Raw genomic sequence first — 26785 nt, forward strand, 5'->3', positions numbered from 1 at the left:
CTAGGCAAAAATGATACCGTCACTTGACAATTGGGTGAGTACATATCTTGATGTTGGCATCAAGTTTAACTGATTAAGTCCCAGATCACACGATGAAACAAGTCAGGAGAGGGGCACCCTAGACATCATTGAGCAGCACAGTGGCTAAATGGTTAGTACTTTTGCCTGGCAGTACTCGGGTCGTCGGTTCAAATCCCAACCACGGCACCACCTGCCTGGAGTTTGCATGTTCTCCCTGTGCCTGTGTGGGGTTCCTCTGGGTATTCTGGTTTCCTCCCACACTCCAAAGACATGCTGGGAGGTGAATTGGATCCTGTCTAAATTGGCCCTAGTATGTGTATGTACGAATGTGAGTTAGGAACCTTAGATTGTACACCCCTCGGGGGCGGGGACTGATGTGAATGTACAATATATATGTAAATTGACGGCGCTATATAAGTACCTGAAATAAAGTCCTGCCGGCAGTGTCAGTGCGGCTATTTTAAACACTACTCCAGAAATCTTCATCCTTAAGGGGGCAAAAAACTTATCGAATGGAAATGTAAACCAGCATGAGCTCTTTTGAGGTTTAATTTTAACGAGGATTTCGTGGGGATCTGATCTAGGGGGGAGGTGACCTTGGTGGCTTATAAGAGGTCGGGCAGGGCTCCCTCATCCGCTTTGCCTGTGGAGGCGGGGCAGACGGCTAGCACGGGCAGAGTCCGGTCATGGTACTCTTTCAACATGTTGATGTGAACCGTGCGCTGCTGGCGGTCAGGGGCGTCAAGACTAATGACATAGCTAGTCACGTCTAACTTGCGAAGCTCTCCGAATCCATAGTCGATAGTCCAGTGATGTCTGGCTGAAATCAGATGATCGGTCCCTGTCCTATCCTGTCCTGTGTTGACAGTTACATAGGACAGGATATGATGTCATTCTTCTCTGCCTGGACACATTCCGTTCCAGACAAAGAAGAAGAAACAGTAAAAGTGAGTAACACACTACACATTTACAGTTAGAACACACCTAGGACACATTTAACCCCCTGATCGCCCCCCCCCCTAGTTAACCCCTTCACTGCTCTTTCACCAGTGTCACTGATCAGTGAACCGATTTTTACTGATCACTGTATCAGTGTCGCTGGCGACTTCCGATAGTGTTAGCGCCCCTCCCAGATAGCGCCAGATTGCCCGCTAATACACCAGTAATCCCGTCTAACCCCTTGATCGTGCCCCCCCTCCCCCCCGCCCCCGAGTTAACCCCTTCACTGCCCTGTCACCAGTGTCATTGATCAGTGAACAGATTTTTACTGATCACTGTATCAGTGTCGCTGGCGACTTCGGATAGTGTTAGCGCCCCTCCCAGATAGCGCCAGATTGCCCGCCAGTACACCAGTAATCCAATTTAACCCCTTGATCGCCCCCCCCAGTTAACCCCTTCACTGCCCTGTCACCAGTGTCATTGATCAGTGAACAGATTTTTACTGATCACTGTATCAGTGTCGCTGGCGACTTCGGATAGTGTTAGCGCCCCTCCCAGATAGCGCCAGATTGCCCACCAGTACACCAGTAATCCAATTTAACCCCTTGATCGCCCCCCCCAGTTAACCCCTTTACTGCCCTGTCACCAGTGTCATTGATTACAGTGAACAGATTTTTACTGATCACTGTATCAGTGTCGCTGGTGACTTCCGATAGTGTTAGCGCCCCTCCCAGATAGCGCCAGTTTGCCCGCTAATGCACGGGATTTTTTTTTACCAAAAACATGTAGCAGAATACATTTTGGCTTAAATTTCTGACTAACTTTGAGTTTGCGATATATTTTTTATAGCTGAAAGTAGAAAATATTGTTTTTTTTCAAAGTTTTTTTTTTTTTTGTTTATAGCGCAAAAAAAAAAAAAAGCGCACAGGTGATAAAATACCACCAAAAGAAAGCTCTATTTGTGTGAAAAAAGGGACGTAAATTTTGTTTGGGTACAGCATTGCATGACCGCGCAATTATTTGAATTAGTGCAGTGCTGTATAGCAAAAAAAGGCATAAATTACAGTATCTATACCATAGATTGTAGACGCTATAACTATCACACAAAGCAATCAATATACACTTATTGGGATTTTTTTTTACCAAAAACATGGAGCAGAATACATTTTGGCTTAAATTTATGACTAACTGAGTTTGCGATATATTTTTTATAGCTGAAAGTAGAAAATATTGTTTTTCAAAGTTTTTGTGGTTTTTTTGTTTATAGCGCAAAAAAAAAAAAAACAAAAAACCACACAGGTGATAAAATACCACCAAAAGAAAGCTCTATTTGTGTGAAAAAAGAGGCCGTAAATTTTGTTTGGGTACAGCATTGCATGACCGTGCAATTATCATTTGAATTAGTGCAGCGCCAAACAGCAAAAAAAGGCGTGGTCATAAAGGGGGGTAAATCCTCAGGAGCTCAAGTGGTTAAAGATGTATTCAGAATTCAGCCAGAGACATATGATCACCAATTAGCATATGAAAAGGACAGAGCAGCTTCTAGACTGGAGGTGACACCTGGATGCCTATAAGACTTGTCACCTACGTAGTCAGACTTTTCGGGCTTTGGAAGCAGCAAGAGACCAAGAGAGGGCTCCGATGTGTCTAGGAGCTTTGACCTATATCAGCAGATCAAAGGAATATATTTCAGCTCTTATAAAAGCTAAAATATTAGTTGCAGAGAGATGAAAATACTTCCTTCTGATTGGACACACTGTAGGCTACATCTGCATGTAAAACTATTTGTAGCCCCTTGTCAGGGATCGGTGTCCCTGCCGCGGGCGGCGCATGCGCAGGACACGGATGCATTCCAATCAGCGGGCCCCGGGTGATCGCGATGGCCGCGCATGCGCACTCACGATCACGGATGCGCGCCTGGCACCAATGACAGCACAGGGCGGACTATTTAAACGGGGATAGAGGTATGTCAAATTGCTGTTTGGTCTTTTGTTCCTGTGTTCCTGTACCTGATCCTGTGTTACTCCGTTGCCGACCTCTGCATTGTACCTGACCCTGAGTGTATCCTGCTTAACCCTCAGCTTGCCTGACCATCCAACTGACCCCTTGTACCGTGCTGTCCGCTAGTTACTGAACCCGGCTTGTGACCTCGACCATTCTCTGCCTTCTCCTCCGATACCTCGCTGCCCGCACGTTGCTGACCTAGCCCACCTGACTACGCTTCCAGCCACCCAGACGATCCATCCATCCATCCCGCATGGATCACTATTAGTAAGACTGCCTGCCTCTTCCCATCAGAATCCATTCCCGCAGTCCCCTGCCAGTGCGCTCTACCACAGCCGGACGCAATCGGGGGTCGCGACCTGGTTCCAGTCTGCACCAAGTCCATCCTCACCATCAGGGGCCCTGGTGAATAGCAGGCTGGGACTTAGACCCCGCGCCCTGAGGAAATCCGTGCTGTGGGCTGCTAGAGACACTACCAGGTGGTTCCTGACACCTCTGTAGAATCCCAGGGAAATGCAGAAAATGGTTATATGGCGCCTGATTGCGACAGCTGAACAGCGATTGGTACTGTCGCGATCGGAGTGATGCGCTGGTGTCGGAAAATCTATCCCTGACTTAGTGATTCAAACCATTCCTGGTCCAATCAACTTTGGGCACTTCAGTACCTAGAAAGTCCTGTGGGCTGATACAGGAACACCCCCCAGAGTTGATTAGCCAAGGGCTAATGTCCAGCCTACGTCCACATTCCCATAAAATGAGGACCTGAGATATGGACAGTGTGATTCATACAGAGCTGGTTCTATGGACTGGCGAATCGCAGACTCTCTGACTTGCTCCAGTCACAGGATAACTCTTGGTAAAAGTGTGATCTGTTTTTATTCCCTTTTATTTTATAGTCAATAGCCAATTGTGTGTCTTTTTGCATTTTCTGTAATTGTTTTTTCTTTATACTTATTTTATGCACCGCCCACTTTCAGGATATTAACCTCCCTGGCGGTCTGATTATTTCATATTTTTGGTGCTGAAAGCAGTACCATTATTTTGTATGGAAATATGTAGTTTTTTTACTGTAGGCTGTAATTTTTAGGAATAAGTCCCTGAAATATGTCTGAACAAGATTCTAAATCATACATTTAATTCAATAATATAATAAAACCAAAAACACTGAAATGTGAAATATAGCGCCAAGTTCGCACATCGCTGAGCTCAGTCGCAGAATCGTTTTCAGTGTCTGATGACGAATTTCCCCCACCAATCATTATCACTCAATTCTGCAAGTGGTTCTGATTTACTATCGCTGTTCTCTAGCTGATCTAAACCGCGTCTGACCTAAAGGGACACTTTTTGGACGCCATGGACTTTTCTAAGTTTCCAGGCAGAAAAAACAATCAAAATGCAGACAGGGGACAGGACAAAGCAGTAGGGACAAAATGTATGTGAAATGGGTTGAAACAGCAATGTTTTACTATGTAAAATCGTTTTGAAAAAAATGACTTTTTTTAAATTTCAAATTTCCCGCCGCCGGTGGCGTCCATACGTCCCGACGTCACAGGGACCGGAACACAGGAGGCGGATGCTGGCATCGACCGGAGGAGATTGCCGGGGACGCTGCAGGGGACACATCGTGGGAGCGAAGGACAAGGTAAGTGCTGCAGGGACTCCCTATGCAGGGCCGCATGGTAAGCCCGAGTGTAGCTCGGGGGTGGTTACCGCTTTTGGTACTGAAATTTTACCCCGAGCTACACTCAGGAATACTGCCAGGGAGGTTAAATCATAAAATTAATAAGTGACTTCTGGGTACTTAAGCTCGGGCTCATATCTCCGGAGAGATTGGATTGGATTGCAGTGTCTATATATGCTCGGTCAAGTTCATTGCCCATGCTATTAATATTATACATTTTTATCAGTATTAGCTCGGGCTCTGAAGATCCATGTCCAAATCCAAATATCATCCTGAAATGGTGTCTATTCTAGGAAGAAGAGAACTGGAGTAAATACAGACATTGTATCACACCAACAGTCACATCTTAGTTATTTGCCGATTTTGGGTCACGTTCCTTTAGGCTGCACTGCTGACTATCTAGAGCAGCGGTTCTCAACCTGGGGGTCGAACGACGCTTCCACAGGGGTCGCCTAAGACCATCGGAAAACACATATTTCCGATGGTCTTAGGAACCGAGACACCGCTCCTCGCCGCCGCCACCGCCGTCTCCAGGTGTGGGCGGGATGACATGCCGCCCCTGTCATCTGGACACACCTCGAGATCAATCCTCGCCTGTGATTGGCCGCCGGCACTGTAGCTCAGGAGAGGCACACAGGCGGCCAATCACCGGCAAGGAGGTGGAGCTTGGAGAGGAGGAGCCGAGCGGCACCGCGAAGATCGAGCGAGTGAAGAGGAGGAGAGCGGCCGGAGAAGGAAGACATCTGACAGGTAAGTGTTGGTACCATGGGAGAGGGAGGGAGCAAGCGAGCCCAGGCTGGAGCAGGGGTCTGCAAGGTAAGTATCATTGGTGTCACTAATACCAATGATGGGGCACTATTCCTCCCACTGACACCAACGATGGGACACTATTCCTCCCCCCACTGACACCAAGGATGGGGCACTATTCCTCCCCCCACTGACACCAAGGACGGGGCACTATTCCTCACACTGACACCAATGACGGGGCACTATTCCTCCCACTGACACCAATGACGAAGCACTATTCCTCCCACTGACACCAATGACGAGGCACTATTCCTCCCACTGACACCAATGACGGGGCACTATTCCTCCCACTGACACCAATGACGAGGCACTATTCCTCCCACTGACACCAATGAAGGGGGCACTATTCCTCCCACTGATACCAATGATGGGGCACTATTCCTCCCAATGACGTGGCACTATTCCTCCTACTGCAAAATTACAGTTATGAAGTAGCAACGAAAATAATTTTATGGTTGGGGGTCACCACAACATGAGGAACTGTATTAAGGGGTCGCGGCGCTAGAAAGGTTGAGAACCACTGATCTAGAGAGACATCACATCCATCACAGCTCAGCAGGTGAGATCCGGGCAGTACAGCACTCCATGGAGGTCCACCTGTAGGAGGACGCGGTAATAGTACCATACCTTTAATATCATCCTGACATACATTTTGTTGCTGTGTGGGTTCTGTACCTATGTCAGCCACACATGGATTAGAATTCAGCTGCTTCAGCAGGAAGTGACTAAATTTTGATCCATGTATGGGCAGGAGGTTGTACAGAAGTTGATTCACCGACTGACTTCTGTACAACCACTTGGTTGGTTTTTCTTCGCTCAGTCAGCGCTACAGGCTATAGGGGGCACTGCTGATCAAATGCAAGTCTCCCTGCCATCAGAATACAATAGCTCAGCTGGGAGGATTCCCCCATCCACCTTGAATGTCCAGTGGGTTGAATTAAATTGACTCATGTATGGTCTGCCTTACTGTATGGGTTCTCCTTCTCCATATTAGACTCCAGGTTCTCCAGTGTGTGTAAAACAAACTGTGTTGCCCTAAAAACAAACCTAAGTTCTCCTATGTGGATTCTACATCCAGATCGTGATTTGTCCTTTATCCTTATCTGCAGAGAAGAGAACTCCGGAGCCATTGCCATCGCTGTGGTCCTGACAATTCTGTTTGTAGGACATCTGGGTTTTTTGGGTTATCTCTACTTCAGATTTGTAAAGAAAGGTAAGGAGTCAACAGTTATTCTAGAGGATTCATTTATATTCCAATCTTTTTATTGAAAAGAACATATGTACAAAAGAATGAGAAGTATAAAGCTTCCAGGCAGGGGCAGACTGACCATTCGAGCACTCAGGCACTGCCCGAGGGCCCGGAGTCAGTAGGAGGCCCCATGAGATGCCCCTGGTACCCTTCATTGGCTTTTTCATAGGCTTTTTTTAAGTGTGGGTAAGGACACAAGGGCCCCATAATCCCCTATTGCCCAGGGGCCCCATGAATTGTCAGTCCACCCCTGCTCCCAGGTTATCATTCATACCATACATTGCACCGATGGCACTAGGGAAAAATACAGAAATGAACATTGTATATATACTGTATGTGGGGACCAGACGTCCCTCTGATATGTGGAGGCTTCCTGTGAGCGAATGACCTCCCTAGGGTCCATAGTGACCACACAGGTCACATTCAATGCATTATACATAGAGTGCCAACAGTACAGCTACAAGACCATCAAAACGAGGATTGAGGGCCCTGCTCATAAAAACCAAAAAAAGGAACTAAAAAAAAAGATTTAGTTCTGCTTATCAAGCAATAAAATGTCTTTTCATCACACAACCGTTTGGCCACGACCACACGGGTGAGTTGGTGGTTTAGGCCGGTGCAGATTGTAGAATCTTCTCAATCCTACTGAGGTTGTGAGCGGCTAGGTGCGGCCACCGGCCCCATTCACTGTAATTACAGATAACTGCTGGTGATTAGAATCAGATGATTCCTTATCAATGTTATCAACATTACCAATGTAATCAATGTTTATCGGCATTATCAATGTTATCATTATCAGTAATATCAACGTTATCAATTTTATAAATTTTTTAAATACATTTTTATCAACTTAGCAATTTATCAGTATTAGCAATGTTAACAATATTATCAATGTTATCGATGATCGATCAACTTGGATACATTGAGCCTGCCCATACTTGGTTCGATTCCTGCTGAGATTCCAATCGTCTATGGCCAGCTTAGGCCTTCTCACGTATATTTGCTATTAGAGAAGAGATGAATCTGATGTCCGGATAACACAAGTACATCACATAGTAAATCTGAATAAGCCATACGATGATTTCCTCTTCCAGATCCTCCCACTCTCTGAGATCACCGGAAACAATGAGCTAATTGACATGAACAGAATGACTAGTCAGACTATGGACTTCAAACTCAACGACATAGAAATCTTTGTGCGTATGAGGAGAAGAGGACCATCTACACCTGGAGGTCACCCCGCTCCGATCAGGATAAGCAGAGATGATGGAGGAGAGGATGAAGATGTTATAGATATGGAGGAGGGCAGACAACTGATGAACGGCTCTGCAAGACACGAGGACAGACCTCTCGAGCTGGAGATAGATCCTATTATCAGGAAGAAGCTGCTTGGATCATGCAACTGTCAGTGTTCTCTCCATATAACTCCCAGCTATGTCCTACATAATGGAGTGGAATATCTGTCCATGTAAAAACACCCGGCACTGACATCTCCAACCTCGGTACGCAGGACACTCAACGTCACCGGAGGTGAGACTCTTCTCTTCTACATGAAGTTTTGAGCATCACTTGCAGGTTTTTTTCTGACCTCCTAGGGGGTGGTAGTGGGCTCTATTGGGGTGGGAAGTTTCTTTTTATCATGGGGCCATTTTTAGCTTGTTGGGGACCCTCACAATAAGAACAACCCCCTTCTTCCTAGTACTACATAGAAGAGGGAAACATGAGAAGCACCAGGAGAGCTGGAACAAGTATCTACTATAGATGAGGACCTTTGTTGTGTCTCTGACTTTCCCAATCTGCATACTTGGGTTTACAGCTCCTGGAACCTGTCTATGGCATAATATACACAAGGCCTTGACATCTGCCTGACTCTGTACTACAACCCATCCAACCGTTACTATTCTACATAATAGGGGCTCATGCACACAGTCGTGTTCTCCTGTACAGTGCATTCTCAGTAGCCTGTTGTAGTGTCCAGGAGCTCTTTGTGTTGTGTACTCTCATCCATAGACATGGAAGGTTGCAGATGGCTGTACACAATGAACTGGAGCATGAACATGGCACAGGTCTACAAACACAGAGTGCCTTTGGGAGCGTATGTTGTGCCCACACTCCAATTTATGAACGTAACAGGGCATAGCTATGAAGAGCCTCCTACAATGCTCCAATCATTCCACACAGAAGAAGTGCCTATTGTAGGACTTCCGAGAGTGGGATCTGCCGATAGAATCCTGTATAAAGTTCCAGGTCTGTCCACCGCCACAAATGTTTCATACAAGTTCTCCATACAATATAAGGAGCCCATGGCTTATCTTCATCTCCAACCTTGACACCAAAATAGCCTAGACATGCTTCTTTCACCAACTCCGAAATGGGCTTCCTTCTCACTTTTTAGGGTGGTGTACTCCCCACAAAGTAAAATATGTTGGGATGATTCAGGCAGCACTGTCGTGGAGTAGTCAAAACCTCACCAGTGCAATATCCACACACCTCTACCACCATAACTAGAATATAGTTCATAATGTTCACTTTAGAATCCAATGTTTCTGATGTAAAATGACAGTTGGAAGTCTGTAACACTCTCACTATACAGTATCTGGTGACTGGTACGCAAAAACACAAACCAGGTAACAGAAAAGCAAGTTGATCAGCGAGACCTCCAAAAACTGATTAAAAATTATAATATTGGACCGTATCTAAAAGGCTAGAGCTGTTGCCACCTAGCCAATGCAATTCTCTGAATCAGCACCCAAGTGAACCCAATAACAGGTCTAACAAGCAAAGACTTGGGATGTATCCAGCCTGTTATCTTATGGTGAGGTTTTCTTGCTACCCTGTAGATCTTGGGGCATGGCTCCTTCCAAACCTCCTATGGCATTATCTGTGGCCTCAGCCAAATAACCATGTCCAGGGTGTTTATGCACATCATTGATGCCATTCTTGACCTTGTGAAAAAATAAGACTGCGCTAGTAACAGATCCAGTATATACCATAGCATTAACACATGAAAATTTTAAATCAATGAACAAATGTAAGTCCCAAAATATAAATAAATATTTTAAAGTCCCCCCCAAAAATATATATGTGATAGTGAAAAAATAAAGATGCAAAAAAATCAGTTTGAATAAAATCCACCAAGTGAATCCAACACCAAATGAACTGAATAAACTCACCAGAGCAATATGCTGATTATATTATAAACCAGCATAAGCTCCTTAAGCGCCTGGCCGACAATCGCCTAAGCACCCACCTCACTGATAACCTCCTTGACCCCCTACAGTCTGGCTTCCGTCCCCTACACTCCACCGAAACCGCCCTACTTAAAATCACCAACGACCTGCTAACCGCCAAAGCCAATGGCCACTATTCTATCCTACTGCTCCTCGACCTCTCTGCTGCCTTCAACACTGTTGACCACCCTCTTCTCCTTGCCAAACTACACTCCCTTGGCATCAAGGACGCTGCTCTCTCCTGGTTCTCCTCCTACCTTTCCCAACGCTCCTTCAGCGTCACCTACAACACTGCCACCTCCCCTTCCCTCCCCCTCTCTGTCGGGGTCCCCCAAGGCTCTGTCCTCGGGCCCCTCCTCTTCTCCATCTATACCTCCTCCCTTGGCAAACTGATACACTCCCACGGCTTCAATTACCACCTCTATGACGACGACACAAATTTACCTCTCCACCCCCCACCTCACTCTCTGCCCGCATCGCCCACCTCCTAAACGACATATCAGATTGGATGTCGCTCCATTTCCTCAAACTTAACCTATCCAAAACCGAGCTCCTGGTCTTCCCCCCACCCCGTGCCCCCCCCCCAATCCTCTCAATCACTACTAACACCGCCACCATCTCTCCCACGCCGCACACCAAAGTCCTGGGTGTCACCCTGGACTCCCACCTCTCCTTCCTACCCCACAGCCAACTGCTATCTAGATCTTGCAGGCTCTACCTCCGCAACATCTCCAAGATACGCACATTCTTCACCCCAGACACCACCAAACAACTCGTACACTCCCTCATCATCTCACACCTAGACTATTGCAACTCCCTCCCACGCCCGATTGCAGGACTTTTCCAGGACTTCCCCACCCCAATCCATCAGACTGTCACCTACCCTCCTCACCTTCAGGCGCACCCTGAAAACCCTCTTCAGGGAAGCCTACCCCAAGCTCACCTAACAACTAACCTCCTCCACTCCTCCCACCACTCCATCCCCCACAGCCATCTCCTCCTGTGCCACCTTCCCCTCCCTCCTAGATTGTAAGCTCGAAAGAGCAGGGCCCTTGAACCCCTCATGTATTGTATTGTTTCTGCCTTGTCTCATGTTCTGTCCCCCTTGCTACTGTACAGCGCTGAGCATACCCTTTGGTGCTATATAAATACTGTATAATAATAATAATAAGCGCTTTTTTGCTCTGGGAGCAACGATCTGCAAACAGTTGAGACACAGCTTAGGCTTGGAAGAGATTTCCTAGAGCAATACTCTGCAGGAGACTGAAGATCCACTTTATTTACATCCCATCTTGTTTTAAGAGGTATTGGAATGGCCACTCGGAATATAAAAGAGAAGCTCATGGTGCAGTACTTCTTAAAAACACTTTTAAGAATGACAAAAAAAACGCACTTAAAACCGACACCAACATTTTTTCACATTAGTATGCACCTTTACAAAGGATAGATCAGCTGGTTTATTAATTTGGGTCTATATTATTATTTACTAAAATTTTGTTGTCTGGTGCCACCTATATTCATTCTTTAGTTTTATTGTTATGCTTGACCTTGTGCTGCAATATATCCACAAACTAGTGGAGGGAATTGAAGGTGGCATTCTACCAGTATATTTAGTTTCCTTGTATGCTGGGGGTCATTGTTTGAAACCATGTGACAATCAGACTCCTCAGGCACAGGGAAGTGAGCTTTAGGAACCGCAAGCAGTACCACTCAATGTCTAAATTGTGTGATGCCAGATGAAACACCCGAGTTCTTAAACTGGTTTTCCTGGTCATGATGCCTCAGTTTTTCCAGGGTATTCTTAAAGTCTGAGAGTTGGCAAAGTATTGTATATGCTAATATCAGGCTGACAACTCATGGGGCCCCCGGGCAATAAGGGATCATGTGGCCCGTGTCTTTGGCCAAACTCAAAAAAGCCTATGATAAAAAAGGTACCAGGGGCATCTCATGGGGCCCCCTACCGACCCCGCGCCCTCGGGCAGTGCCCGAGTTTCCAGATGGTCAGTCTGCCCCTGGCTAATATTTAAATGGAAAGAACATAGGAACAAAACCGTTAATGGAGACCTAGTAGAACAAAGACTGACTTTATCCAATAAGAGTTAGAAGGCTGCTTTCTTAGGTCCACTCCTAGTCACAGAAGTAACCATGTTTGCGTACTGACCTGACACTTGAAAACCATGTTGGTTTGGTGGGTTCTATGGTCTTGTCAGGAATGGACTCAGCACTGGTGGTGGGACTCACCTGCTGTGTGGGCTGCAGTACCAGGGCTGGCTAGCAGGTGGTCTCAGCAGCCAGAAGCTCACTCCTGCAATCAGCCATCACCTGAGGCTGATTGCAGGAGGTGTATTTAAGGAATGGCCAGACCTGCAGTCAGGGCCTTGGTGTATGAGGCCTTGTACCTGGTATCCTGCCTAATTGCTGACCCTGCTTTGATCCTGACCGCCTCCTGTTGAACCCCTGGCTTGCCTGACCATCCTTCTGCTTGATCTTCTGTACCGCGCTGCCCGTGAGTTACTGAACCCGGCTTGTGACCCTGACTATTCTCTGCCTGCTCCTCCGGTACTTCACTGCACGCACGTTGCTGACCTGGCCTGCCTGACGCTACCCAGATGATCCATCCATCCCGCACAGATCCAGTCACTACTGTCCAAACCTGCCAGCCCCTTCACATCAGGCTTTCCCCCGGTACATACCCTCGGCGGACCCCTCTACCACAGTTGGGTGCACTCAGGGGCCGCGACCTGGTCTTAGTCCTGCGCCAAGTCCATCCCCACCATCAGGGGCTCTGGTGAAAAGGCAGACTGGGGCTTAGACTCTGCGCCCTGGGGAATCCTGGTCTGTGGGTCACTAGAGATTCCGCCGGGCGGTGCCTGGTGGTACCTTATGGCCTGCCTGACTATCCCACCTCTCCAGCCCTGACTACGCCTGTGTTCCTGAAGCCTGCTACTTCCCTGTGTCAGTCCACACATTTCTGGTCACACCCGAATCCCTGACAGGTCTCATGAACACATGACAAGTAATCCATTTTTTGTTTCCTTCTCCAGGGGGTCCAGGTTACCCGCAGATGGCTCCAAGCAAGGGCTCAGGTACAGCATGGCCTTGCAGAGAAACCACGTGATTGTGAAAACTTTTGGTGTCAAGTGAGCCAGTTTGACTGCTTGGACAGGCCCTTGGGGGGGGGGGGAGCTCCTCAGAAGGCTACCAGGTTCATTGTTGCCTGTTGTCCATTACATAACATCTGCTTCATGAGGAATGATTCCTGGGAGCCGAGTCAGGTCTGTCAGCTGCCCATCCACACAAGCCCAAGCCATACATGATTCTGGTGCCTGTTTTATTGATCATAGCTTGACATTCAAACCAAAAAAGTTCAGTTAGTCTCCCTGTGCCTATAGTAAGTACAGGTTTTTGTCAATATGTTACGGTAATGTATTTATATGCTGAGCCTTGTAGTCACTTGTTATTGATGCGGGCAGGCTTGGAAAACAAAAAGGCCCCAGGCCATCTCCTGCTCCTTCTGTGTATTGGCAGGGCTCACACACAGTCCACAGTACCTGCGGCTTCCACTTTGCCCGTTGGAGAAGGCAGCGGCTTCCAAAATATTACATGTTCTTTCTTTACCAATGTGATTAAAATAAGGGATTAAAAAGGCAAATAAAGTCTTCCATGATACACTTAGATTGTGCCCTTTGCCTGGTTTTTGATTGTGTGGCAGCTTTACAGGCTTCCTATTTGCCAAGTTGGAGCACAGTAACCAATGTCGTGCATCTTTTACAGACTAGATGTCCCGTTAGGCACTTCTGAACCTTTGGGAACTACAGTTAGTTCCACAGCTTGTCAGGACAAGAGAAGGCTGCTGATCATGTGGGCTTTACATATTTTCAGATCATATCCCTTGATGCTTTACAATTCCTCAGGACAGATTAGTTCATGGTACAAGTTTGTGTGCGTATATTTTGTATTTGTTTATGACTTGTATGCTTTTTGCTGACATTACCACAATGATTTGTAAGAACCGCAAGTACCTGGAGCTGCTCCAGTGTGGTCTACCCGGCAAATGCATTCAGACAGAAAACCATAGACCTTGGTTTCAATAGCTCAAATTAAGGCTGCAACAAATAAGTCCACATCATTGAATATAATAGAATATGAAAATAATTGTCAACTATTTTCATTCTAGATTAGTTGGCCTGCATACAGAATGCATTCAAGAAATACACATATAAACAGTGCCTTGAAAAAAGTATTCATACCCCTTGAAATGTTCCACATTTTGTCATGTTACAACCGAAAATGTAAAAATGTATTTTATTTGGATTTGATGTGACAGATCAACACAAAGTGGCACATCAATGTGAAGTGAAAGGAAAATGAGAAATAGTTTAATGGTTTTTACAAATATCTGAAAAATGTGGGGTGCATTTGTATTCAGCCCCCTTTTAGTCTAATACCCTTAACTAAAATCTAGTGGAACCAATTGCCTTCATAAGTCACCTAGTTAGTAAATAGAGTCCACCTGTGTCTCATGTGATCTCAGTATAAAATACAGCTGTTCTGTGAAGCCCTCAGAAGTTTGTTAGAGAACATTAGTGAACAGCATCATATAGGCCAAAAAAGGAACACACCACACAGGTCAGGGAGAAAGTTGTGGAGAAGTTTAAAGCAGGGTTAGGTTATATAAAAAAGTCTCCCAAGCTTTGAACATCTTACAGAAAAATATAAAGTACAAAGTGATCATCACCACATGGTGACAGTATTGGTGGTAGATTGTCCAACATATAAGAACGTGAAGATCTCGTTAGATCACAACCAACGTGTTTATTTAATCCAGGGGTGACAGATGTGTCTGAATAAGTGAAATGCGCACTCACCAGAAGCGAGCTTTAAACACGGATTTGAGATCAATCCTGTCTCATCAGGTAATAATCAGGTCATCTGCTCCCAGGTCAGGCCAGGTTCCTATACACCACTGGGTCCTTGAACAGGTATCACAGCATCTGGTCACATCTATATTAAACTCTCTGGGTCCCTTGATAGGTGTCACCTCTATAATAGGCTCTGCGAATAACGGCACTCACAGAGAGCCCAACAAAGGATTCCACATAGTGTGATACTGTATAAAGGGGTTTCTTTATTTCACAAAATAAGGTTTATAGTAAAAAGGAAGGACATTGACCATATGTAGTCTACCTCCTGGTTTAATTCAAGACTGGTGTCATCTAGTCTTGTATGGTCGGCAGTGGTTGGTGTTCGGACAGGGAAGCAGTATTCTAACAGAAGTACTCAGCTCAGACTGGGACAGTTACGTTACTCGGTTTATGAAGCTTTGTAGGTCCCTGTTCTTCAGGAGAAGGGAATCAATCTACAAATGCTCAGAATGCTTGACAACTGTGAAGACAAGGCTGTAATCTCGGGAGAATTCCTGGGATTACAGTTTTGTGAAAGACACCAAGCACAAAAGACACTTCCTAATAAAAAAAAAAGAAAGTCCAGCACTCACAAATGCAGACACCCCCTTATTATGACATACTGGAACTATTACAAATTCACACAGTAATCAGATGTGATTTTTTTTCTTATGAACAGTGCAAAGAAAAAATGGTTGAACAAGCATCTGCCATGCAGCTATACACCATTCGTATAACTTAAAAAAAATAATAAATAGTTAAATATTTAAATTAGATTCCCCCATATAATAGAAATAGATCTCTGCATGATTTCAAACCATATCTTAGGGCAGGGGTGTCAAATTGGAAGCCCTCCAGTGAAACTACAAGTCCCATCATGCCTCTGCCTTTGGGATTCATGCTTGTAACTGTCATTCTTGCAATGCCTCGTGGGACTTTTAGTTTGGCCACAGATGGAGGGCTGCCAGTTTGACACCCATGAGTCTAAGGGAGTAAAACACAAAATAAATTAAATATAAAAAAATGCTATTTTAATAAAAAATGAATATAGAAAGTGATAACATATTTATTCATAATATACAGTATGTGCTGTCAATCAAATCCACCCGAAGATAGAAACATGGTAAACTTCTATAAAAAAGGTAAAGGGAAAGATAGCATTTTAGTCACTTGAGGGTGACAGGCACGTATGGAGAGTACAGAGGCTTTGAAGAACAAAAAGAACTGCAAAGTTCAGCCATGCACAGAATTGCGTGTTAGTTTCACGGGTTGTAAGTAAACAGGACCGAATGTATGGTTCCCGCTCTAGAACCATGCCACATTACTTACTTGAACCCACAGCTTGCCATCAGAATGAAGGTCATTCTGCTCATCGCCTTGTGCTGCCTCTCTTAAGTTTAATCTTGGCCAGCATCTCCCACAGAAAGTCCCATCATATGCGCCAGTAATGACTGGGACCCAACAGATCCTGGTACCAATAATGAAGTCATAGAAGAACATGGTTCTGGAGATGGACAGACTGAAAAGAACCAAGGAGGAGAGGGCTCTGGAGATGACAGAGGACTGATTGGAAAGGACCAAGGAGGAGAGGGCTCTGAAGATGACAGAGGACTGATTGGAAAGGACCAAGGAGGAGAGGGCTCTGGAGATGACACAGGACTGATTGGAAAGGACCAAGGAGAAAATGAGTCTGGAGATAACACTGGACTCTCTGGAGTGATTCTGGAGATCTAGTGGCAGTTATATTGTATAGCGCTGAACAAACTGTTGCCGCTATATAAATCCTGTATAATAAAAACACATTTGGAATTTTATTGTCCTGCAGGTTAAAGCTGCAGCTGATCTCAACATTGATACATGCAGGTATGGCATAAACATCATAAAAATCCAAAAAAAAAAGTAACCTTTATCAGCTATGACAAATTAAAAGGGGTGCCTGGCGCCCGACATAGTTGGTGAATTGCTCAGAGAACACGATTCAGATGCTCACCGTAATTTTTTGGTCAATATAAAATTAATTATACATTTATAAACTTATTAAAACTTTTTTTTATCCAGTGTTGAGAACCAGCAGGATCGGTCCTGATTGTTGGGTGAGTGGAGACATCGGCCGATCAAGGGCAGTGCAGCATCACACCACACTCAGCTATTCTTCCGGGCACCACCCCAGGACACTAAGGCAGGTAATGCCCTTTGGATGTGTGATGTTAGGTAACAAATAAGATTACAATCAATCCCACAGAAGTCAGAGACAAACATGACTTGAACCAGCTCATGAAGTCTTCAGAGACACAGACAAATCATCAGGAAAACACTACACCTGCAAACGTTTCCTGAAGAGAGAGGAGTGCAAAGTCCGGAAGGCGGCCAAAAATGAGATCAACATCCTCAAAATGGTGAAGCACCCCAACATCCTGCAGCTGGTCAATGTGCTTGAGACAAAGGAATATTTCATCTTCCTCGAGCTAGCTTCAGGCCAGGAAGTTTTGCCTGGATCAGGGTTTTTACTCAGACACAAGTAACATCATCCAGCAGGTCCTGGAGGCTGTGGCCTATCATCATCCAGCAGGTCCTAGAGGCTGTGGCCTATCTTCACTCAATGTGTATTGTGCACAGGAACCGCAAGTTGGAGAACTACTTGTATTATAACCATTTGAAGAATTCCAAAATAGTCAGTGACTTTCATTTAGATAAATGGGAGACAAGCCTTATCAAAGAGCCTTGTGGCAAACTGGAGTACCTGGCCCCAGAGGTGGTTGTACACAATCGATATGGTCAGCCTGTGGACTGCTGGGCCATCAGAGTTATTATGTACATACTACGCTCTGGGAACCCTCCATTCTACGATGAGATGGAGGAGGAAGATTACAAAAGTCAGGACAAGAATCTGTTCTGGAAGATCCCTACATGGCGATTATGAGTTTGACTCTCCATATTAGGATGAAATTTCTCTAGCAGCCAAAAGATTTGGAAGAGGTGGACCAGGACCAGAGGGCAACAGCGGCGGACGCCATTAGCCATGAATGGATTTCAGGGAATGAGCATCCGATAAAAACAAAGGACGGAGTGTGTGCGCAGCTTGAGAAGAACTTTGCGAAAGCAAAATGGAAAAAAGCTGTGGGGGTGACCACTATGATGAAGAGTCTGAGGGCACTTGAAGAGACCTAGTCCAAGACCCCATCTCCATGCATGGACAGGCTGACTGCCCCTGCATTGTCACCTGCCAGCACCCTAGCTGAAGAAACACCATCCCTGCTCAGCCCCTCCACTGACAGCACTGGGTGAGAACCAGCTTAACCGTCATAACCCTATTCAGCGCAGAGCATACCATCATTAACCCTTCTCCCTCCACCACAACAGGCGACAGATAACCAACAGGATTGGTCCTGATTGCTGGGTGAGCAAGACATCGGCTTATCAGGGGCAGCACAGCATAGCAACACACTCAGCCATTCTTCCCAGCACCGACCCCACAACACTAAGGCGGGCAATGCTGTTTGGATGTGTGACATTAGGTGACAAAAAGGATTACAATCAACCCACAGAAGTCAGCGCCAAACATGACTCTGGCCAGCACATCAAGACAGAGGAATTCTGTGAAGTCTTGAAAGCCAAATACAATTCAGGAAAAACTCTACATCTTCAAAGAGATGGGCGCAAAGTCTGAAAAATGAGATCAACATCCTCAAAATGGTGAAGCATCCCAACATCCTGCAGCTGGTCAATGTGCTTGAGACAAAAGGAGGAATATTTCATCTTCCTGGAGCTAGCTTAAGGCCAGGAAGTGTTGGACTGGATCAGGGTTATACCTCAGAGAAGGGACACAAGTAACATCATCCAGCAGGTCCTGGAGGCTGTGGCCTATCTTCACTCACTGTGCATTGTGCACAGGAACCTCCAAGTTGGAGAACTTCTTGTATTATAACCATTTGAAGAATTCCAAAATAGTCATCAGTGACTATCATTTCGCTAAAGTGGAGACAAGCCTCATCAAAGAGCCTTGTGGCACACCTGAGTACCTGGCCCCAGAGGTGGTCACACACCAGCGATATGGTGTCCCGTCTGATGGCGGTGGACCAGGACCAGAGGGCAACAGCAGCAGATGCCATTAGCCAATGAATGGATTTCAGGGACCGAGAATTTAAAAAAAAAAAACCCATCAAGGTCAGCGTGTACGCGCAGATTGAGAACTTTGCGAAAGCCAAAATGGAAGAAAGCTGTGGGGGTGACCATCGTGATGAAGCCCCTGAGGGCACATGAACAGCCTAGTCCAAGACTCCATCTCCATCCATTGACAGCGAACAGACACCAGGCCTGACTACTCCCACTCCATCCATTGACAGCGAACAGACACCAAGCCTGACTACTCCCACTAGAAACAAACTCTCCTGCGCTCTAAGACCCAAAGGAGGTGGATAGATGGAACCAGAACTTGAAAAAATTCAACCACCTTTGCATATGGGGTTGTGCAGCTCCAAACAAGGCTGGGGAAGCGCGACCAATACTGTGAAGCAAAGACAAAAAAGAAGCACACCAACCTTGCGCATTACCTCAGTAAGCCAATTTTATTGAATACAAACACTCACAAAGAAGTATTTCAAGCATGTCAGTTCTCAAAGGAACTATGGAGCAGAGCTTGATGAAGAAACATCCTTCAAAATGCGTCAGCTGATCCCTGAGTGTCCACCCCTATGACGGGACTTGCGCAGATCTTTGCATTCCATAGTTCCTTTGAGAACGGACATGCTTGAAATATTTTGTTTGTGAGTATATTTTTGTATTCAATAAAATTGGTTTACTGAGGTAATGCGCAAGGTTGGTGCACTTTGTCTTTGCTCTGACTACCCCCGCACCAACACCTGCCAGCACCCAAGCTGAATATACGCCATGCCCGCTCAGCCCCTCCCCTGATGGCACCGGAGGAGGACCAGCTTAACCACCATAACCCTATTCACCGCAGAGCATACCATCATTAACCCTTCCTCTCCCTCCTCCGCAATGGCCTGTCATGTCATTAACATTTTCCTCCACCAGATGGGTCAATAGCAGATGGTGGAGCAGTCATGCCACTACTGTCCCGCTAGAGAATCCCATCGCCCCATCAACCCTTCCACCGCTACGGCCAAGCATTACTCTAACCCTTTAGTTACTAGAGATCTACTGCACTGTTAAAGCATCCCCCTCCCCCCCATATCTCCTGATAGCTGCTGGACTAAAAGTCAAGATTACCACCATATCCATCCTACACTTTGTCATAACTCTATTCCACCTTTCTACACCACCACCGCTAAAGAGGATCTGTCATCACCAGCTAATGCTTTTCTGTGCTTCTAAAACTACCTAAATATTTCCTGCACAAACGTTTCCAAAGAGAGCCTTCGATAGTCTTTTCTCTGGTCACCCCCCAAGTAATACCTCCTTCCTTTCTAAGATAATTAATAAGTAGAGGTCCCCCTTACTAGTGAGTATACAGGTCCACTTTACAGCTGGGATTCTTTCCTCTTTGTGAACCCCGTATTTACTCCTGCCTAGGGTAGATGATTCAGACTGGTTGCCCCCTTTTTTTCCCCCCTTTGTATCAGGGAACATAATGTACAGACCTTTACCATGTGTGTTGTATGCTTTTCTTTCAATAAACATGCTGCTTTTTTTTTTTTTTTAAAGGATATCCAGCAGAATTGGTCCTGATCGCTGGGTGAGTGGATCCATCGACCGATCAGGGTCAGCACAGCATTGCACCACACTCAGCCACTCCTTCTGGCACCGACCCCACGACACTAAGGCAGGCAATGCCATTTGGATGTGTGATGTTAGGTGACAAAAAGGATTATAATCAACCCACAGAAGTCAGTGACAAACATGACTTTGCCCAGCTCATCAAGGCAGAGGAATTCTGCGAAGTCTTCAGAGACAAAAAAAGACTAATCATCAGGAAAACTCTACACCTGAAAATGTTTCCTGAAGAGAGATGGGCGTAAAGTCTAGAAGGCGGCCAAAAATGAAATCAAAATCCTCAAAATGGTGAAGCACCCCAACATCCTGCAGCTGGTCAATGTGTTTGAGACACAGGAATATTTTATCTTCCTCGAGCTAGCTTCAGGCCAGGAAGTGTTTGACTGGATCCTGGATCAAGGTTATTACTCAGAGAAGGACACAAGTAACGTCATCTGGCAGGTCCTGGAGGCTGTGGCCCATCTTCACTCACTGTGTATTGTGCAAAGAAACCTCAAGTTGGAGACAAGCCTCATCAAAGAGCCTTGTGGCACACCTGAGTACCTGGCACCAGAGGTAGTCACACGCCAGCGATATGGTCGGCCTGTGGAATGCAGGGCCATCAAAGTTATTTTGTACAAACAACTCTCTGGGAACTCTCCATTCTATGATGAGATGGAGGAGGAAGATTATGAAAGTCACGGCAAGAACCTGCTCAGAAAGATTCTACATGGTGATGAGTTTGACTCTCCATAATCAGGATGATATTTCTCTAGCAGCCAAAGATTGTGTCCCATCTGATGGAGGTGAACCAGGACCAGAGGGTGATGGTGGCAGACGCCATTAGCCATGAATGGATTTCAGGGAACGCTGCATCCGATAAAAACATCAAGGACGTAATGTGTGCGCAGAATGAGAAGAACTTCACGAAAGCCAAATGGGAAAAAAAAAAAAAAGAAGAAGTGGGGGTGACCACCATGGTGAAACGCCTGTGGGCACCAAAAACAGACAGAGTCCAAAACCCACAGAAGCCAGCGACAAACATGACTTGGGCCACCTCAATGGAGGAGGAAGATTACGAAAGTCATGACAAGAACCTGTTCCTGAAGATTCTCCCCCCCATTCTCCTGATGGCTGCTGGACTAAAATGTAAAAAAAAGGTCCCCACATGTCCATCCTATACTTCGTCATAACTCCATTCCACCTTTCTGCACCACCGCCGCTAAAAAGAGGACCTGTCATCACCAGCTAATGCTTTTCTGTGCTTCTAAAACTACCTAAATATTTCTAGCAGAAACTTTTCTAAAGAGAATCTTGGATAGTCTCCTCTCTGACCACCCACCAGTATCACCTCCTTCCTTTCTAAGATAAGTAAAAGGTCTCCCTTACTAGTGAGTATACAGGTCTGCTTTACGGCTGGGATGAACCTCTTGTATATACACAAGAGGTTTCTTCTTTCCTCTCCTTGAACCCTGTATTAACTCCTGCCTGGGGCAGATGATTCAGGCTGGACGACCCTTTCTCTTTCCTTTCTATTGGGGGCACACAATGTAAAGACCTTTACCGTGTGTTATGTATGATTTTCAATAAATATGCTGCTTCTCCCAAAAAAAAAAGAAAAAACAGCAGGTGCAGAAAATGTGCATTGTGTAGAAGCAGCAAATAAGGGCAGCAATATCCTAATCCTGTTTGATAAAGGTGGTAGATAAAATAAATAACTATTATTGCTTGCCGCCACAGTGCATTTACTGTGGGTAGGTGACACGGCCAAGCTGGGTCATGTACATGCACGTCATCCAGACTGTTTCTTGTTAGAAGCACATTGTGTGCCCTTTGTGGTGCATAGAGCACCCCTCCTGTGAATGAGGTATCCACTGGACATGGCGGACTGAGCCAATTTCAGCAGTACCATGCCCATTACTACAAGATATTTTACTTTCTACCTTAAAGAATTTTTTTTTGTTTTAGGGCTAACCCCACCTTGTTGCCTCATGGGAGAAAAAAAGAAAAAAAAAAAAAACGAGACAAGGCAGAAGAGGTGAGGATATTTAAAAAACACCAAACACCTGATTACCACACAACCTAGATACAAAAACAAAAAAAAAACCCACATATGCTAAGGGATCATAAGATAAGGGGGTGGCATTGTTTTACAAGACAGATCTTATTACATCTCTGAAGCATACCAGCTTCTGACCAAACCAATTATCTCAAACTCACCAAAAGGACAACTTGAGCAAAATACCAACAGAGAGCTCAAAAGTCTATTTGACCCTGGGGTAGTCAATGTCAGCACAAGGCAATATTCTTTTCTGTACAAAGACTACTTCAAGCATCCATAATTTTACCATCTTCCAAAAGTACACAATTCTATTTTTCCACCAGGAAGGAAAATCGTGGCCTCCATGCAGAGTATCGTCCATGGGTTATCACAATGTATTAGTTATGTTCTACAGTCTACTGTTCAGTCCTTACCATTATACATTATTCATTACAACTCCTTGATGTACTCTGACATTACCGTTGGGAGCCATTGTTCTGTTGGTTTTCATTGGATGTAAATTCTTTATTACACCAATGACACATGAGGTTGGCATCACTGCTCTAGGTCACTTTTTGGTTCATGAAACCCATCTCCATCCTTCCCAGGTCCAGTTCATCATGGACAGGACTAAAATTTTGCCTGAAGCACAACTAATTTTCCCGAGATATGGGGCACCACCAATGGTGCGTCTTTTGCACCAGGTTATACCAACCTTACTCATGGGTTGATGGAAAGAGCTCCGTATCTGGAGAAAAAACCCTTTTGTTTCCCATATATTTTTTTACGGCAAATACATAGACAATACAATCATCATAAAGAATGGCTCTCCTCCAGTTTCTTTGTTGAGTACTCTAAAGACAATTAATTGGGCCTCTTTTTCCACACATGCCCAGCACCACTTCTTTGGTATTTTTAGATCAAAAGAAGGATCCATTATCTCCAAAATTTGCTTCAAGTCCACATCAGGTAATTCATACCTGTACCATCATAGTTGCCTCTATCCAGCTTGGATAAAGAATGTTCCCATAAGGCCAATTCACTAGACTCTATAAAAACTGTACCTTGGATGAAGACTATTCCTCTCAGGGGCTTATTTTGAGAGGAAGATAAGCCCCCATCTAATTCAACAGGTTTATGAAGAATAGTCTTCCACACACCTTAAGAGTTCCAAATCAGATCATTTGGATAGGTTTGACATTATATTCAACACCCAGTGTTATTCACATTACAGGGAGCGGATACATTTTATGCCACAGGAGCATGCTACAAAGATCCCACATCAGGACCTTAAGAAACCTCAGCTTGTCTGAGAAGAGCTCCCAATATTAACAGCATAGCCCCCAGCATGCTTACAGTACCAAGAAAGTCCACTTGTCATTTCTTTGTGACTTTCTGCCACTTAATCGACTGTACTAGTGTGAGAAAACCCAGTGTAAGATGAGCCCATGTGTGAATCCCAGACAAAAGCATTTAAGATAGTACTGGAAAAAACTTTACCCGATTGAGAATTCTATTCTGGTTTCTCAGATGTCATCTACTGTCTCACGGGTCCCTAGGGGCTTCTATGTGGGTTGTACTATACGCACTGTTAGGGCCTGTTTTGGTAAACACAGAAGACCGATCGAGGAATCTAATATTGATCATAGTGTATCCCTCCATTTTAAATTCAAACATGGGGGTTCCACTGTAGGGCTCTGGGTGTGGATCCTTGAAAGGATCCCTCCTGTGACTCTGTGGTAGAGAGATTTCAAGGACTCAGCCACTGAGAAACCTTTGGTATTTTTCCATAGAGGTGTCCATTTAAGAAGCAGCAATAACTCACCGCTGATCAGATTGCCAGTAAACACGTCTAATCTGAGTTCTGGTTTATGAAGCTTTGTAGGTCCCTGCTCTTCAGGAGAAGGGAAGCCATCTACAAATGCTCAGAATGCTTGAGAACTGTGAAAACAAGGCTGTAATCTTGGGAGAATTCCTGGGATTACAGTTTTATGAAAGACACCAAGCACAAAATAATACACTTCCTAATAAAATAAAAAAATAAAAGTGCAGCACTCACAAATGCAGACACCCCCTTATTATGACATACTGGAACTATTACACATTCACACAGTAATCAGATGTGTCCTTTTTTCTTATGAACAGTGCAAAGTGAAATGGTTGAACAAGCATCTGCCATGCAGCTATACACCATTCGTAACATTTAAAAACAAATGTAAAAATAGTTCAATTATATTTTCCCGTATAAAAGAAATAGATCTCTGCATGATTTCAAACCATATCTTAGGGCAGGGGTGTCAAACTGGAAGCGCTCCAGTGAAACTACAAGTCCCATCATGCCTTTGGGAGTCACTCTTAACTGTCATTCTTGAAATGCGTCGTGGGACTTGTAGTTTGGCCACAGATGGAGCACTGCCAGTTTGACACGTGTGTCTTGGCGTAAAATAACAAAATAAATTAAATAAAAAAATAAATAAATTTTTTTAAAAAAAAGGTATTTTAATATAAAAATGAATATAGAAAGTGATAACATTGATTCAATATATACAGTATGTGCTGTCAATCAAACCCACCCAAAAATAGAAATATGGTAAAACTTCTATAAAAAAAGGTAAGGGAAAGAGAACATTTTAGTCATTTGAGGGTGACAGGCACGTATGGAGAGTACAGAGGCTTTGAAGAAGAAAAAAAAAAAACTGCAAAGTTCAGCCATGCACAGAATTGCGTGTTTATTTCATATACTTATATAGCGCCGTCAATTTAGCCAGCGCTTTACATATATATTGTACATTCACATCAGTCCCTAACCCTCAAGGGGTGTACAATCTAAGTTCCCTAACTCACATTCATACATACACATACGAGGGACAATTTAGAATGGATCCAATTAACCTACCAGCATGTCTTTGGAGTGTGGGAGGAAACTAGAGTACCCGGAGGAAACACACAGGCACAGGGAGAACATGCAAACTCAAGGCAGGAGGTGCCGTGGCTGGGATTTGAACCAACGACCCAAGTACTGCCAGACGGAAGTGCTAACCATTTAGCCACTGTGCTGCCAGCGTTGTAAGCAAACAGGACCGAATGTATGGTTCCCACACTAGAACCATGCCACATTACTTCTTACCTGAACTCACACCTTGCCATCAGAATGAAGGTCATTCTGCTCATCACCTTGTGCTGTGCCTCTCAAGTTTAATCTTGGCCAGCATCTCCCACGGAAAGTCCCATCATATGCGCTAGTAATGACTGTGACCCAACAGATCCTGGTACCAATAATAAAGTCAAGACTGATTGGAAGGGACCAAGGAGGAGAGGGCTCTGGAGATGCCACAACACTGATTTTAAAGGACCAAGGAGGAGAGGGCTCTGGAGATGCCACAACACTGATTGGAAGGGACCAAGGAGGAAAGGGCTCTAGAGATGACACAACACTGATTGGAAAGGACCAAGGAGGAGAGTGCTCTGGAGATGCCAGAACACTGATTTTAAAAGGACCAAGGAGGAGAGGGCTCTGGAGATGCCACAACACCGTTTGGATAGGACCAAGGATGAGAGGGCTCTGGAGATGCCACAACACTGATTGGAAGGGACCAAGGAGAGGGCTCTGGAGATGCCACAACACTGATTTTAAAAAGGACCAAGGAGGAGAGGGCTCTGGAGATGCCAGAACACTGATTGGAAGGGACCAAGGATGAGAGGGCTCTGGAGATGCCACGTCACTGATTTTAAAAAGGACCAAGGATGAGAGGGCTCTGGAGATGCCAGAACATTGATTGTAAAAGGACCGAGGAGGAGAGGGCTCTGGAGATGCCACAACACTGACTGTAAAAGGACCGAGGAGGAGAGGGCTCTGGAGATGCCACAACACTGATTGGATAGGACCAAGGAGGAGAGGGCTCTGGAGATGCCACGTCACTGATTTTAAAAAGGACCAAGGATGAGAGGGCTCTGGAGATGCCACAACACTGATTGGAAAAGACCAAGAAGGAGAAAGCTCTGGAGTGGACACTGGAGATCTATTGGCATTTATACTGTAAAGCGCTGAGCAAACTGTTGGCGCTATATAAAATGTTAATTCCAAAAAAAAAAAAAAAAAAAAACATTTGGAATTTTATTGTCCTGCAGGATTAAGCTGCAGCGGATCTCAACATTGATACTTGCAGGCATGGCGTAAAAATCATAAAAATCCAAAGA

At 45.1% G+C, this 26785-nt stretch overlaps 3 pseudogenes; all 3 read left to right on the forward strand.

Annotated features, from left to right (window-relative positions):
- The first annotated feature begins 16188 nt into the window (after positions 1–16188).
- On the forward strand, positions 16189–26628 carry LOC149433941 (uncharacterized; annotated as a pseudogene).
- Positions 17022–18120, forward strand: LOC149433942 (caM kinase-like vesicle-associated protein; annotated as a pseudogene).
- On the forward strand, positions 20625–22170 carry LOC149433943 (caM kinase-like vesicle-associated protein pseudogene; annotated as a pseudogene).
- Positions 26629–26785: the final 157 nt, after the last annotated feature.

This window comes from Staurois parvus, unplaced genomic scaffold, assembly GCF_062004578.1.
Source record: "Staurois parvus isolate SC_StPar_1 unplaced genomic scaffold, SC_StPar_1.0 ptg001869l, whole genome shotgun sequence".
Taxonomy (NCBI): Eukaryota; Metazoa; Chordata; class Amphibia; order Anura; family Ranidae; genus Staurois; species Staurois parvus.